Consider the following 16,526-nt stretch of genomic DNA (forward strand, 5'->3'; position numbering starts at 1 on the left):
AATCCAGCTTCTTGGATTATTTGCTCAGCATACAGATTGAATAAGTATGGTGAAAGGATACAACCCTGATGTACACCTTTCTTGACTTTCAACCACGCAGTATTCCCTTGTTCTGTTCTAATGACTTCCTCTTGGTCTAAGTACAGGTTCCTCATGAGCACAAGTAAGTGTTCTGGAATTCCCATTCTTTGCAATGTTAGAAGTTAGTTAAGTCTTTCATCACATAGAATGTTAGAACTACACACGGATTTAGAGATACAGTTTTACTTAATAGGTAAGGAACTTTACATCTAGAAAGATTCAAGTACACAAGACAGTATAGCACCTAAACAGAAAAATCAGAACCAAACTCCTGGTTGCCTGATATTCGTAATGTTTTCAGTATGCATCGTTATTAGTCATTTAAAAACATTAATTCATTATTAATTTCATGCATGAGGTAAATAACTTCTGTTTTTCTGCCACTCGTGTTCTGTTTTCCCCCTCCATTTTACCTTTCACATTGCTATAGCTGTGATCATTCTAAATCAGAATAGCAGTAATAAAATCATGTCAAACTCTAGCATTGGATTTTAATATTGTTTCTATTCTATATGTATTTATTCATTCATCCTTTTAAAATACATCTATCATGTATATACAAGAAACTGATTATATAATATCCAAAAATCAAACCTATTGCCATCAAGTCGATTCAAATTCAGAGAGATCCCATAAGACAGAGTAGACTTGCCCCATAGGGTTTCCAGAGAGTGGCTGGTAGATTGGAACTGGCGACCTTTTGGTTAGCAGCCTGAGCTCTTAACCACTGTGCCACCATGGCTCCATTATACAATAATGAAGAAAATAGATATGGTCTCTGACTTCATGATGAATTCAGTGAGGGGTATAGACCATAGACAAAAAGAAAAACACCATACAAACAAATATACATAATTATAAATTTTGCTCAGCAATGAGAGAATGAATAGGAGATTCTACAGTTGATGATCGAGGAGAGAGAGGGATTTAATAAAGGAAAGCTACTCAGGTGAGAGAGAGAGGATCCAGAGCATAAGTGACAATGCTTCTGCCCTCAGGAGCTACAAGCTCAAATTTCACATTAAGTCATGCCCTCACCATCTGGCCCCATAACCTCTCCAGCTTTATCTTCCATACTCTCTCCTTCTTGGACCACAAACTGTTCATGCTCTCCTACTTGAAAACTCCGTCTCTCTTCTCATCCTGACAATATAATGCAGCCTCTTAGGTCCAGTTCAAAGGGTGCCTCTTGCTCAAACAAATTTACAGGCAGAACTCCCCATGGTCTCTCCAGTGCTCTCACAGTGTTTAGTACAGGTTTCAATTACCATCAGGCACTTTGCTATTTTATTTGCAGTTATTTTTACCATTATACTCCAAATTCAATAGATTAGGAACTGTGTATGTTCATTTTTGTATTTTCTTAGTAGGTACTTAATATACCTTTGTTTAAATTAGTTAATAAATTAATGAGTTAAATTCCCCAAGTCACAAGGTCACAAAAGTGTTGGTGGAAGAGCCAGGACTAGAACCCAAAACTTTAAAACTCCCAGTCCAAATCCATTTGGTATTTTAAGTCATAACAAATTGGAGTGTAACTTTACAACATGACATGGTGTCTTAATTATCTAGTGCTGCTATAACAGAAATACCATAAGTGAATGGATTTACCCAGCAGAAATTTATTTTCTCACAGTTTAGGAGGCTAGAAGTTCGAATTCAGGGATCCGACTCTAGGGGAAGGCTTTCTCTGTCAGCTCTGGAGGAAGGTCCTTTTCTCTTTTGAGCTTCTGCTCCTGGATTATCTTCATGTGGCTTGGCATGTGTCTTTCTCCATCTCTGCTTCTCTCTCTTGCTTGTTTAATCTCTTCTATATCTCAAAAGAGATTGACTTAAGACACCCAAAACCAGCCAAACCCATTGCCATTGAGTGGATTCTAACTCATAGCTACCTGCGATGTGATGGATTGCTTTTGTGTGGCCTTTCTCGCCATGGTCTTGTAACTCCCACCCAGGTGACTGGGCAGGACTGTGTGATAGGATAATTGCGGCCTACCAAAGGGATTGGTCAGTTTTGCTACCCCACTGGGCTTGAAATGAGCCACCCTAGAGACAGGAAGAAGAACCCACCACTACCAAGGAAGGAGAAACTGGTAAGAGAGATCTGCAGGAGAGACCAGAAGGAAGCAGCACAGTGGGCTTCCTGGCCCACCAAGCAAGAAAGCTGAGTGCCTTTGGGCGGACTGAGGGCCAGGGAGAAGTCTGCCTGTGAGCAGGGCTGGAAAGAGGCTGTTCTGATGGAAGAACCTTATCCTTGAGTGTTCCTGAGCCTGAACTGTAACTTATTACTTCCCTAATAAACCCCATAATGGTAAGTATGGTCTGTGAGTTCTGCGTGGCCATTGAAATGAATTATCGAACCCACCAGAGAAGTAGAGAGTGCCGTGGTGGGGATGGTTGGTGTCAGAATTAGTAAAGGTGGTGGAGAGAGGAGGCTTGTCTGACCGCTGGCTCATAGGAATCAGCCTTGGGCTGTTGTTCTTGAGTCTCCTTCCCCCTTGTAAAGTTAGAGGAAGTCAGGCACCGCCCCCAAGCTGTTTTTACATAACCCTATAGGACAGAGTGGAACTGCCCCATAGGGTTTCTAAGGCTGTAATCTTTACAGAAGTAGACTACCACATCTTTCTCCTATCGAGTGACTGATGGGTTCCAAACACTGACCTTTCAGATAGCAATAGAGTGTTTAAGACTTAAGACACACCCTACACTAATCCTGCCTCGTTAACATAACAAAGACAACCCATTCTCTCATGGGATTATAACCACAGGTTAGGATTTACAACACATATTTTTGGGGGACACAAGTCAATCCATAACTCATGGATTCAAAAAGACAAAGGCAATTTATACTGAGTTTGAAGAGGGAGATAATATTGATTCTCTCCATGCAAATTCTAGGAAAATGTGTTTGGAAAATGACATTCAATTTAGAGCACTGCCAAACTGCATAAAGATGAGGACACAGAAAAGAAAAACAGAACGTGTTAAGCAAATGAACAAGTTGGCTGAGCAAGGAATCACAAGGATTCACAACCGAACTGGCTACTTGTTATGAGGGAAAAGAACCGTGTGGTATATAAACAAGAGAATGGAATACTGGATGATTTATCAAAGGAAGAAATAAAATGAAATCTTAAGCCAAGGTTTATTAAAATGAATAATTGTTACTGTAATAAGAAACAGTAGTATAGTTCTCAAAGCATGTTCATATTCACCATTTCAAAAATGCAGGGTAGGGTAAAGTTAACTGGTATTATGATCTTCATTTAACAAGCTGGGAAAAGGGGTCTGACTTGCTAACATCATACAGCTAGAGTTAAAATTAAACGTGAATTGTCTGCTTCCTAGGAGTGTGTGCTGACTACTATACCACAATGGAATTAACTGCCTGAAAATGCAGCTTGGGTAGACCAAAATATCCAGAAATTAGAGGTCCTCCCCTTAGGATCCAATGATTTTTCTGAGGCATGCCCAATTCTATGTTGCAGGGTAAATCATTGGTGCATCTCACTTTAGACAAGAGATATTATTCTCAATGGCTCTGCATAAATCACATTTTGTATTATAACTTGTATATATCTATATATACATAGGAGCCCTGGTGGTGAAGTGGTTAAGAGTCCGGCTGCTAACCAAAAGGTCAGCAGTTTAAATCCACCAGCCTCTTTTTGGAAACCTTATGGGGCAGTACTACTCTGTCCTATAGGGTCACTATGAGTCAGAATCGACTTGATGGCCAAGGGTGTATATACATATATATATAACTTGTCTATATGTATAGAAAGTGCACTAAAAGATCTTAAATTAAAAGGAAACCTAAAATAAAATCTTCTGCAATAAAAGAAATCATATGATTAAAAATAACTCTTTATTCAACCTTATAGTACCAGCACCTTGAAACCTGTGAATGTTTAAAAGTGGTAGCACCTTTGTATTCATGTTATTTTCACACTGATTTTGCATTCCATCATTCAGGAAAATCTTATTTCTCTCTGTTGCCTGTTCACTTGTACCTTCATGTTCTCTTCCTTTTTCTCTTTCCTTGAATTCCTCCATCTCAGAAACCACATGACACTTATTCTTTTCTCATTAAGCTATTTAAAAATTCTGCTTCTTTTCCAGAAAATAACTTTAATGATTTGAAAAAGAGAAGATATTATAATGTCCACCCCTGGATTTGGTCTTTTGCTTCAGCTCAAAATGAAGAGTACAGTCATGATTAGTGAAGAGGTCTTGGGAGTAGCATTGTCATGTCCAATGCCTGGATCAACTAGTGACATGACCTTGAGCAAATTCAATCTTTTGTACCTCCCTGAGGGTGGTTTTCTTAATCTTCCAGAGCTGAAAAAGGTTAGGTGTTGATATAAATAACCTTGAGTCAGAAAGCATTTTTCTGATTGATGTACCTACACTGAATCCCATGCCCACAACAGGACCAGTCCTCTGACACTCAGCTGAACTGATGAACAGGAGATAACAAACTTGTCATTATTTTGAATTTCTATTATCAGACATAATCTTCTCTGAACCATGTCCACAGTGCTGAAATGAAGAGGGTTCTGCTTCTCAGGGCCTTTGATTTGCAGTGACAGCTGTCAGAGGGCTCTGTTAGGACCCAGGTTTTAGAATGCAGGGTTGGAGAACAGCCTTCCACTCCTTGTTTGCTTCTAAGTTTTTTGTTTGTTTTTTCCTGCTTTTAATGTGAAAAGCAAATTCTAATTTGCATTTAATGGCTCAGAGAAGATGGAAACAGAACTTAATTGTTATCAGTTTCTTTATCATTTGTACCAATTAGACAAACAGACATAATCTGCAATAATAAAGCTCAACACAGAGATTTTTAGTCTATTTTGCAATGTTTAGTAGACTACACTCAAGCAAACTAACTTGGGGTCAAAGGAACCTATTGCTTGACGGGTGGACTGAATTCTTTAAATTCTAAAGCATTTGACAAGGTTCAAGATCTATTTATATATCTTTGTGATCAACATTTTGAGATTTGATATTGGACTTCTTAGAGAATGACACAGCTTGAAGAAAAATCATGGAGATGCAATGGTGATTATCTTAGTTCTCTAGTGCTGCTATAATAGAAATACCACAAGTGGATGGCTTTAACAAAGAGAAATTTATTCTCTCACAGTTTAAACAGATAGAAGTTTGAATTCAGGGTGTCAGCTCCAGGGAAAGTCTTTCACTCTCTGTAGACTCTAGGGGAAGGTCACTGTCATCAATCTTCCCCTGGTCTAGGAGCTTCTCAGCGCAGGGACCTCAGGTCCAAAGAATGCACTCCTCTCCTGGTTCTGCATTCTTGGTGATAGGAGGTCCCCATGTCTCTCTGCTCACTTCTTTCTTTTATATCTCAAAAGAGATTGACTTACAACACAATCTAATCTTGTAGATTGAATCCTGCCTCATTAACACAACTGCCTCTAATCCTGCCTCAACCACATCAAAGAGGCAGGATTTACAACACATAGTAAAATCACATCAGATAACAAAACGATGGACAATCACATAATACTGCGAATCATGGCCTAGCCAAGTTGACACACATTTTTGGGGAAGACAATTCAATCCATAACAGTGATCAAATAGAAATGTGATCCTCACCATCCTGAAGCTTATAATCTAGGAAAAGAGGCAAATATAAACAAAAATATATGCACAGAATTACATGTAGAGTAGCAACTGCATTGATTGCTATGAATAAAAATATCAGATGGCAGGTGAGACGTATAAAAGGAGCCCTGATGTCACAGTGGTTAAAGCACTCGGCTGCTAACCCACTAGCTGCTCCAAGAGAGAAAAACGTGGTAGCACGCTTCCATAAAGATTTACAGCCTTGGAAACCCTATGGGGCAGTTCTATTCTGTCCTATAGGGTTGCTATGAGTTGAACTGCCTGGAGGGCAGTGGGGTTTTTTTGGGGAGGGTTAGGTGAGAAGTATAACATGGAATTTTAATTTAGACTGGAATTTTGGAGAAGACTTTTCAGATGAACAGTTATTTCATTTAAGTTATTGTTATGCCCATTTTGTGGATAAGGAAACCCAGAGCCCGCTGCCGTGGATTCAATTCCGACTTCAAGGCTGTAAATCTACTGAAGCAGACTGCCACATATTTCTCCCACAGAGCTGCTGGTGGTTTTGAACAGCCAAACTTCTGGTTAGCACTAATCTAGGTGTTGCTATGATAGTATCTTGTGGATATGATTAAAATTCATAATCAGTTGACTTGAAGTAGATTATGCTAGATAATCTAGATGGGCCTGAGTCAATGAATCAAAAGCTCTTAAAGCCAATCTGAGTCTTCCTGAAGCAGGAAGAAAGTACTCCTGTGGACAGTACCTTCAGCCTGTGCTCTTTAAAGGGCAATTTAAACCTGCCTCTTCTGACGGCCTGCCCTGAAGACTTCAGACTTGCCTAACCAGCCCCTAAAATGACTTAAACCAATTCCTTGAACTAAATCTCAATTTATTACTGGTTCTTGTAGTTGAAATTTGACCAATTCAAATTTCCACTGTATCTGACATGAGGAATATGTAAATAGTTCTTTGGGTATCAGTGAGACATTTTAGAAGGAAATGAGTCACATATTTAAAATTTTGTTTTGTTATTTCAGAAGGACTTTTTTTAAATTATGAAACTTTATAACTTGTTCCTTTTTTAAAGACTTTCTTTTTAGCTGCCATGGCACCAAATTGAAGAAAGGAGTGAAGCAATGTACAAGCCTTCCTTTCACGGCCTTGGGAAAGGACATTAAACTAGAATTCAGACTTGGTTTTAGGTAAAAGCCATGATATTTTCTAGTTTTTCATTTCAGACAGGATGCATAGCTTTTGTGAATCTCATCTTTCTCAATATCAAATGAAGCTCATGATTTGTCTTGCCTACTTCTGGGCTTGCTGTGAGCATTAACACAGATTACAGATGTGTAAGTACTTAGCTTAGCATTAATGCTTTTTACAAAATGATGAGTAGAGCAACACAGCAGATTGAATTCTGACTCTGTGTGACATGCTTGATCTGCACCTATGCCTCAGCAGCTTTGTACAACATCTGGCTATAAATGCTTTCTTCTTATTATGACTTACATGGATGCAAATTGCAGGCAACAGAACAATGTTGGTATTACATGTCAAAACACAATACTAGATAGACTAAAAATGTTATAATCAAGCTGCACAATCTATTCAGTTTTTTTTCTCTCTGAAATATGTCAAATTGCTATTTCCTGGATTTTGATGCACTTGATGATTGACATTGTTAGAGAGTACATCTAACACAAGTAGGCATCGCTTACAAGAATTTAGGAATAGTAAACACATGTACACACATAAACATACACACACACAGTTATGAATCACTTTCCAGATACTGTTTTTATATGTCTCTTTGCCCTGTCATTAAATCACTTTTTTTTTAAATTGCAGCTTTATTTTATTTTCTTGTCACAAAAAGTAGAGGGTCAGGAAATCAGGTCAAGGAACTATTATAGACCAATGATGTTTCTAGAGCTTTCCTCTAATATCATTAAGGAAATAGAAACAATGATGTAGAAATGTTACACAGTTCTCAGATATTGCTACAGATCAAATGGCTGAAACTTTGGGGAAAAGTTCTGGAAACATACAAACAAACACAAGAGAAAAAAATGTTTTCCTTAAACCATGTCTTTTGTTGATATAATGATTTTATATTCATTAATCTTAACAGTTCCATTTGTAAATAAACAAAAAATGTCATAGATGGATTTACTAACGAGAGAAAAGAGAGGGAGTGAAGCTATGCACCACATTTCCTTTATTATCTTATTTAATTTTAATAAAAATCTTAAATTGTTGTTGTAGTTGTTAGGTGCAATTGAGTTCCGACTCATTGCGCCACTATATACAACAGAAAGAAACACTGTCTGCCCTGTGCCATCATCACAATCTTTGCTATGTGTGAGCCCGCTGTTGCACACTATCTCAATCTATCTCATTGAGGGTCTTCCTCTTTTTCACTAATGCTCTACTAGCCGTGATGTCCTTCTCCAGGGAATGGCCCCTCTTGATAACATGTCCAAAGTACGTGAGACGAAGTCTCACCATCCTTGCTTCTAAACAGCATTCTGGTTGTATTTCTTCCAAGACAGATTTGTTCGCTCTTTTGGCAGTCCATGGTATATTCAATATTCTTCACCAACACCATAATTCAAAGGCATCAATTCTTCTTCGGTCTTTCTTATTCATTGTCCAGCTTTCACATGCATATGAGGCGACTGAAAATACCATGGCTTGGGTCAGGCGCACCTTAGTCCTTAAAATAACATCTTTGCTTCTCAATACTTTAAAGACGTGTTTTGAAGCAGATTTGCCTAATACAATAGTCATTTAATTTCCTGACTGCTGCTTCCATGGGCATTGACCGTGGATCCAAGTAAAATGAAATCCTTGACAACTTCAATATATTCTCCATTTATCATGATGCTGTTTATTGGTCCAGTTTTGAGGATTTCTATTTTCTTTATGTTGAGGTGTAACCCATACTGAAGGTTGTAGGCCTTGATCTTCATCAGTAAGTGCTTCAAGTCCTCTTCACTTTCAGCAAGCAAGGTTGTATCATCTGCATGTCGCAAGTTAATGAGTCTTCCTACAATTCTGATGCTGTGTTCTTCTTCATGTAGTCCAGCTTCTCAGATTATTTGCATAGTATACAGATTGAATAAGTATGGTGAAAAGATACAACCCTAATACACACCTTTCCTGATTTTAAACCACTCAGTATCCCCTTGTTCTGTTAGAAAGATTGTCTCTTGGTCTATGTACAGGTTCCTCATGAGCACAATTAACTGTTTTAGAATTTCTATTCTTCACAGTGTTATCCATAATTTGTTATGATTCACGTAGTCCAATGCCTTTCATAGTCAATAAAACACAGGTAAACATCCTTCTGGTATTCTCTGCTTTTAGCCAAGACCCATCTGACATCAGCAATGCTATCCCTCGTTCCCATGTCCTTTTCTGAATCAGCCTGAATTTCTGGCAGTTCCCTGTTGATATACTGCTGCAACCACTGTTGAATGATCTTCCGCAAAATTTTACCTGTGTGTGATATTAATGATATTGTTCGATAATTTCCACATTCTGTTGGATCAGCTTTCTTTAGAATGGGCACAAATATTGATCTCATCCATTTGTTGAAACATCTCAGTTGGTATTCTGTCAATTCCTGGAGTCTTGTTTTTCACCAATCCTCCAGTGCAGCTTGGACTTCTTCCTTTAATACTACTGGTTCTGGATCATATGCTACCTCCTGAAATGACTGAATGTCGACCGACTCTTTTTGGTACAGTGATTCTGTGTATTATTTCCACTGCTTTTGATGCTTCCTGCATCATTCAACATTTTGCCCATAGAATCCTTCAATATTACAACTCATGTCTTGAATTTTTTCTTCAGTTCTTTCAGCCTGGAAAATGCTGAGGGTGTTTTTCCCTTTTAGTTTTCTAACTCCAGGTTTTGCACATTTCATTACAATACTTTACTTTGTTTTCTCAAGCCACACTTTGAAATTTTCTTTTCACCCTTTTTACTTCATCATTTCTTCCACTCACTTTAGCTGCTCTACATTCAAAAGCAAGCTTCAGACTCTCTTCTGGCATACATTTTGGTCTTTTCTTTCCTTCCTGTCTTTTTAATGGCCTTTTGCTTTCTTCATGTATGATTTCCTTGATGTCATTCCACAACTTGTCTTGTCTTCGTTTATTATTGTTCAATGTGTGCAAATCTATTCTTGAAATGGTCTCTAAGTTCAGGTGGGATATACTCAAAATTAGGGTATTTTTGCATGTTTTTAAAATATACATAAAACAAATGTTAATATTAAAATATTACTTTGCCTCCTGTGGACTTGTTTTAACTTTCTTCAGCTCCAACTTGAACTTGTATGCGAGCACATGATGGTGTGTTCCAGTCAGTCCCTGGTCTTGTTCTGACTGATGATATCACACTTCTCCATTATTTCTTTCCACAATGTAGTCAATTTGATTCCTGCGTGTTCCATCCATCAAGGTCACATGTACAGTTGCCATTTATGATGTTGTAAAAAAGGTATTTGCAATGCATAAGTCGTTTGTCTTGCAAAATTCTATCACATGATCTCTTGAGTTGTTTCTATCACCAAGGCCATATTTTTCAACTACTGATCCTTCTTCTTTGTTTCTAACTTTCACATTCTAATCACCACTAATTATCATTGATAATAATCCTAAATAGAGCAATTTAAAATAGAAGAAGTTAAGTGGTTTATCCAAAGTCAAGCTTACTAAAAGACCTTCTCATCTAGATTGAAAGGTTTTCATCCAAAGAATTCATTACCTGAAATATTTTAATACAAATACTATATACCTTAACATAAAAATAAACTATTCCAAGATGGAGAGGCAAAAGCTCCATAACCATTCTTGGTGGCATGAAGAGTGGAACATTTCTCATTTTGAGACATGTTTGTAAAATGCAATTTCATTTTACGCAGTACTTTGCGTATCTTTCCACAAATTAAATTCTTGAGAACAAACTATACATATTTTTAACTCTCCATATAAAAATTCTCATGTCTTTTCTATGATGTGTTTATTAAAGCTTTATTTATTTTAATATTAACATTGGTTTTATATATGTTTTTAACACATGTAGAAAATATCCTAATTTTGACAAGATACAAGTGGCTCTTTCATTCTACAGGGAAGAGAGCCATTGAGTACATAATTGCAAGAGAAATATATCTTAGGTGGAAGAACTGGGTGCTGTAGAAATGATAAACCAAGGGAAATAGAAAGGCTTGGTTGCAAATCTTTCATATTTTTGTACTGTCCATACCCGGCACATAGCAGCCTATACCTTTCCCTCCAGCTTTTTTATTGGTCAATCTTAGCTTTTTGTTTGTGTGTGTATACATACGTTGTTTCTATTTGATTCATCACATAATCTAGGCCCTCTAAATCAAGCTTTAAATCTTCCACTTTTATCTCCTGTGTATTCCAACCATTAGCCTTCTACTTGAGTCTAAATAACCACCTAAGTATCAATGAAGAAATTATAATCTTTCTTGATATCTTCTTAGCTCACACTATTCCTTTACTTTCTTCCCCAAAACTGATGTCAATTGCTCTTTCTCAGAAGAAAGCCTTATACACATTTTAATGGCACACAAAACGACAGTAATCCCTCACTAGCCATCCCAGCTGCAATGACCTCCCTCTGCTGTGATATTTTACCACCCACACAGTTCCTGCCACTTGCTTACTAGCAGATGCTATGTATGATTTCAGGCTATAGCTTTCCATGAGTATAGTCAGCTGCACAGTCTTGCCTCAAGTACGGAACTGCATGGGTGCAGAAGATGGGCAATGGATCCGCTGAAAGGTTTTAGCGAGGGTAGCAAGGTAAGAACATTTGGTCTGGAGCTTTAAGTAACAAGTTCTATTCTTGTTTGTGCATCCTTTTAAGGGCTTGGAACCAGTTCATTTGAGTTCAAACCCCTGCTGAGAATCGGCATTTCTAACAAGTTCCCAGGTGATGCTAATTTTTCTGGTTAGGGACAAATTCTGAGAACCACTAGTACAGCAGTGGTTCTCAAAATTTATCATACATAAGAATCACCTGGGGATCTTGTTAAGCTGTACATTCTGATTCAGTATATCTGGGGTGGAAATGCGAATTCTCAGCAGGACTTTGAACTAGAATGAAGCCCTGATCCTTTTACTTCCTAATCCCATCAAGATTGAGAATGGACTATGGATTTCTTCTAGTTAAGAGCAACGTTAAAAGAATAAGGCAGGAATGGAGTAGGGTTCAGAGGAGAAGGGAGCAAAGCAGCTGAGTGCTTGGATATGAGTCAGGACCTGGCTTAGGTGCAAAGGCTTTAAAGGGACCATGACGTTTTCCTATTACTCCAGGAAAGTTCATGAGGTAGGGGAATAGGAAAATAGATAAGGATTTTGGCAAAATCCAGGGATGAACAGAATTCACATTTGGTAAACATATGATGGCAGCAACGTAAGTCATTATATCATTCCCTCATAAGTCTAGCACCTGATGAAACATGGCCTACTTGATGGCAGGGGCCATATTTCATTTTCATCTTTATATTGATTCACTCCCCAGAGAGCATACAAGTTATTCAATAACTTCTTGTTGAATGACCAATTGAACTGATTAAATGGAAATAAATATAATTTAGTAAACAAGCTTTTATAGAAAGATATATTAGGGATCTTTTCAATAATTGCTGAATGATACTTCATATACAAATAGTCTTTTAACCTTTAAAGCAGAAATTCTAATGCCTATGTGTGCATCTTAAACAAAATTACCTTAATTGCTACCAGCATGGGTAATGAAGTGAGTTCTAGAATAGCAAGATTCTAAAACAAAAAACAGTAAATGATACAACCCTCTCCCCAAAAGTACATTTAATTTTTTTCTCCAATCAGAATAATGAAGTAGAAACTATCTTGTAGGGATTTAAGCCTTGTCACTCGCTTTTGTCTTCTGCTAAATCTTTCTGATAAATTGTTCTGATCCTTAACAAAAAAGAAAAAAAAAACTATAAAGAAAACAACAGAAACACATTCTGAAGTAGATGATTCTATTGTTTACAAATGAATGTTTAAATAATCTGAATGTAAACATGCAGTCTCTTAGCATTGCTTGCTAGCATTTTCTTCTAGCAGATAATATTTGCTAGAATGATATTGGGCTTTGGAACTCAAGCTATCTAGACTGAAATCCATACTTTATCTATTACAAGATGTATGGTATTTGGCAAATCTTTTGGCCCTTGAACTTCATAGAAATTTTTCTTAGGATTAAATTACATGGTGTTTTCCTATTTCTAGTATGGTCCCTGGCCATAGAAGGTACTCAGATAATGATAGGTAATAATGGTAATGATTACAATGGTGGGATTGGAATTAATGATAGTGATTATGATGATGATGATAAAGAATATAAGCCTTATCATATCATGTGCTAAGGAGTGTTTGACTCATAAACATAAATCAAATAATTGAACTGTACTGTAGATAAAATAGGATATGGCTCCTCCTTACAATCTCTCCCTCCTTACAATTTCTCTCTCCATGAGAGTAATTTCATCCTGCTAATCAGTCACAGAAGAGATATATTCTTGAATCTATAAAAACTAGGTTTTATGCCCTTTAGGGGAAGGACCAGGGCTAGCTTCATGGGCATGCAATTTATGCAACTGCACAGGGCACCATGCTAATAAAGTCCTGTGCTTGGTTCAATGCTCTGCCTTCTCCATCTTGAAATTCTTAATAATTTTTGAACAAGGAGCCCTGTGTTTCATTTTGCACTAGACTGAGCCAATTATGTAGCCATGGGAAGGACTACATATAAAAAAACAAAGTTTAAAAGTTTATTGCTTGAACTTCAGAGAACATTTCCAAATGCAATTAACTATATAATTTATCTGTTGGATTTTATATATATGTATAATGTATATATGTATATATATAACACATATAAATATATAATATATACATATACATATATATGGACATATATATATGGACACACACACATATACATATATATATATAGAGAGAGAGAGAGAGAGAGAGAGTGTTCTATAATCCATAGACACATTATACTATTAAACCTACCTGTCAGTTACTAGCTTTACATTTTGGATCAGGTTGAATATCTGAGGTTAATGTCTCTGCTCTCACCTCTGCATGCTGGGAATAATAACATTAATCTTAAAGTGTTGTTCTAAGGATTAAATAGGGTAGTGTATTTAAAACTATTTTGCTCAGTATCTAGAATATTACATTTAACATAGTTTAGGTTATGTTAAACACAATAGTGTTAGATAGATGATATTATATAACAATGTTAGGTAAGTTAAAGCTAATACTTTACAATATAGTGATTATTTGTTCAATGAATGCTTGGGAGAACAAGTAATACGTACCTAATTTTTACAGTTTTCTTGTACAATTACTGTAAGTTTATAAACTTTTGAAACAGGAGTTTCCTAGCTTATGTTTCTCTAGTGTCTTTATGGACCGCAACCCCTACAATCCTTACTTCAGAGTTTCAGAGAAAGTGGCACTCTCAAGGTAACAGTGTCAGTAAGAGCCAGGCTTGAGACTGAAACCCTGGTTTGCTGATGTCAAATTCAAAGCTCTTCTTTTTATACCAGGCAAATACCTCAGGCACAGTGATGATATATTATGCAATACTCAAAAGGAACAGAAATCTCTGTCCTTGAAGGGCTTATGCTCTTGCTGAGCAGAACAGAATACATGAATACCAACACACATAAAACAGGCAGTGACTATAGAAGCATAAAAAGGAAACACCGCATTGCATGATTTGGGGATTGCTGTAGATTTGATATAGTCACTTAAAAATGTAACTTTAACTCTTGCCAAAGTTTGATCCTGAAGAATTCATAAACTTTCTCGAACGTCTGTTGCTGGAATGTTCTCTGACATTGGGAAATTCACTCTAGCCTAACGTGCCTGCCTCCCAGTCACACCATATTGTCTCTGGGGGACTGAAATAACTGGGCCTAACACTTTCGAATTTTTGTTCCCAAATTTAGATCAATGTATGACATTTATTTTTGCTACCACTAAATATAAATTGTAATATTATGGTCTAATGAAGACATAGAAGCATAAGGGACAAAGGTAAGTTGTCCTAAATAAGATTGCTTACATTCAAATCCTAACTCGACTACTTACTGGTCTCTGCCCCTGGACAAATTACCTCACCTCACCAAACTTTGTTATCTTATTTATACTATAGGGTTAATGATAATATACCTACCTCATAAGGGTGGTGATGAGGAATAAATAAGGTAATTCACATAAAGCATTTAGTGAAGTGTCTAGCATTTGATAAACAATAAATGTTAGAAATGATCAAAAGGAGGAAGAGAGTGATGATGATAATGGTGATGATGGTGATAATGATGAAAGTGATGATGATATTGGACTGCTGAGCTGAGTAGATGCTTAGAAGCTAAGTAGAGCATGGTACCTCCTATTTAGAGGTATGAGGCATTACACAGCCTCTGTCTGGCAACAAAGAAAGAGCACACGTTTACTGGACTATTCTTGAAGTTACTTTTTGAAATAACAGATATGTTGATGGCAGTAAACAGTTCTACATAAATAAGAATGATATAAAACATTTACATACTTTATACAGGCACAGTGGTGGTTTTGGGTTGTAATTATTGTTGATATACTTACTATTGTTTTGAGAGTTTTAATTACTTCAAGTGTACTACCAATAATTTTTAAACACACAAGGGCTGAGAAAAATAGGGAACAGGAAAGCAAGGCTGTGTGTGCTTGACCCTTCTAAGTGTTTTAGATTATCTGCTCTTCATAGTCTTGTATAGTCTTTGAGGAAAAATGTTTATTAGCTTCTCACAGATGAGGATATTAGGCTAGAGGGAAAGGCTGAATAACTTCCCCAACGTCATTTATATAGTAAGGACTTGGAGAAAAGATTCAATAACAAATCTCAATTCTGAAGGCAGAACTTAACTCCTTTTTTCCTTTAACTCTTTTTATTCCTACCTCATAGGAATCATCGCTTTCATCTAAAGAAGACAGAAACAAGGAGAGTCAAGTATAGATAACTCCCCTATAAGTAGGTTGCTTTTACATGACTTATGGTAATGACAATGACATCTATGTTGGAAGAAGAGGTTGCAAATCAAGTGACTTGGTAAAGATTGGCACTGGCTTCAAAAGTCCTTTTGTACATTCTTATTATAAAATCAATAGGTGGCAATTATGCCACGGTAGGAAAATCAGTGGACTTGGAGGCCAAAGGCAATCTTGGTTAAATTTGGGATACATGCTGGACTTGGGAAATTTGCTTAGTCTTTCTTAGTCACAATGTCCTTGTTTACAAAATAAGAGAGACATTAATAAATTGAGTTTGAAAAAACTAATATAAAGTACTGATAAACTCTTAAGCATTATACAAACTTAATCTATACATGATTATATAAGTTTAAGACTGAACTAGAGCTTATGCCAATTCTTATGAAGATAAACAACTATTAATTAGCTTTATCAATCTGTGGACTTGCTAAAATATCATCTTCTTACCTATATACTCTAAACACATGATCTGTGGCTTATTTTATCTCCACAGCCATTTGAAAAATTAACAGATATTTGAACATGATTATACAATTGATCACAGTACCGTAGTCAGTCATTATATCATCCTAAATTTCCTAAACTGTAGACAAACGTATATACTTATTTTAAGGCAGATTTATTTGTAAAATATGCTTCCAACTGTGATACTAGTGATGAAGGACACAAACTAGCTCACAGTGAAGAGTGGACAGTATACAACGCTTTGCGTTTGGAAGGATTATAAAAAGAGATACTTAGGGG

This window comes from Trichechus manatus, unplaced genomic scaffold (genome assembly GCF_000243295.1).
Source record: "Trichechus manatus latirostris isolate Lorelei unplaced genomic scaffold, TriManLat1.0 scaffold00088, whole genome shotgun sequence".
Lineage (NCBI taxonomy): Eukaryota > Metazoa > Chordata > Mammalia > Sirenia > Trichechidae > Trichechus > Trichechus manatus.